Below are 1,381 nucleotides of genomic sequence, written 5' to 3' on the forward strand. Positions count from 1 at the left end.
TCACACTTTTGAATCAAGATATCATGTTGAACAAGGGTTTTTGATTTGGGTAATAATCTAAATAATCTCAAGACCAATACTAGCTCACTGAAAGTTTTTTCTGTCTCATTTTGATGATTATTGGATGATTAGGTCCAGCAATGTATCAAGCAGCTTGAAATATTTTTGTGGTTGAAAGAAATTTTACATTTTCAGAACTTTTTATATTTATGAAGGTAATCTGAAACAGCACAAAGGCTCTTTGATCATTTCATATATGAAGGCAGTTTTAAATTGTTTCAGTAAAGTATTGTATGAAGTTTTTCAATTGATTTTTATATCTTTTTTATGTTTCTATGCATATCTTTACTTTGAGAAATACAATGATCATATTCTTCAAAACCATTGAATAACATGAAATTGTTTTGAAATGAATCACTTGAAAGATAAACTAAGACCAATCTTAAAGTTAAGCTCTTTAAGTTGATTTGTTTCAAGAAAACAAATTGTCCATGATAAAAAAATTGTAGAGTGGTGCCACACTGTACTAGAATATACATTTCCCATTAGCAGATATGTGTATCTCCAGGAATGTTCAAAATCCCCAAAGGCACAATAGTAATCCAAATCAGTCCATCTATTAATCACTTCAGAGACAGAAAATGATTCATTGATGTGACTAGAAGGTTATATGCCTCAAGTTGACTATTCTATTGACTTATTTTCATTATGGGAGCACAGGTAAGCTGGAGAATACCATGTCAAAATTGAGAAAAGAACACCAAGACTCGATGTCAACGCAAACTGAGTGGGGAGGGGGCAAGCTTCAATAGAATGCGTCTTCAATATGAAAAACATTTAGGAGCGTAACTGAGATTTTACAGAAGGTGTGAAATACACATAAAGAATGACTAATAAGTTCCACAACAGAAAATTTTTAAGACAAGCACAGGTTGAGACCGTTGAGGCGGCGCCCGCCGCTGATTGTGCTAGTCACAATATGAAAGAAATCAGCAGTATGTTTCTATACAACAGAAGTACGCCAAGCTACAGCTAATTCTTTTCTGAGACCTTGATCAATGCTGGCTCAGTTGCGCTGAAGAAGCGGTTAGCGTTGCTCTAGCGCAACTGAGCTTTGGTACCAATTTTGCACCTTGGCCGGTAACTTTCCCCGAGTTACACTATCCCAGAAAACCCAAATTGGGTAACGGGTACTCAGTACCGCTTCCCAATGCTGGGGATGGGTTAGGGTGGTACTCAGTACCGCTTCCCAGCTCTGGGGTCCAAGCCACACCAAACACTGTACAGTATTGTACACCAATCTTTCCATCCATCAACTCAAGCCTCAACGAACTCACTCTATAGGACACCAATGTTCTCATCATCTCAAGCCTCAAGTCAA

This window comes from Melampsora larici-populina (assembly GCF_000204055.1).
Source record: "Melampsora larici-populina 98AG31 unplaced genomic scaffold MELLAscaffold_43, whole genome shotgun sequence".
NCBI lineage: Eukaryota > Fungi > Basidiomycota > Pucciniomycetes > Pucciniales > Melampsoraceae > Melampsora > Melampsora laricis-populina.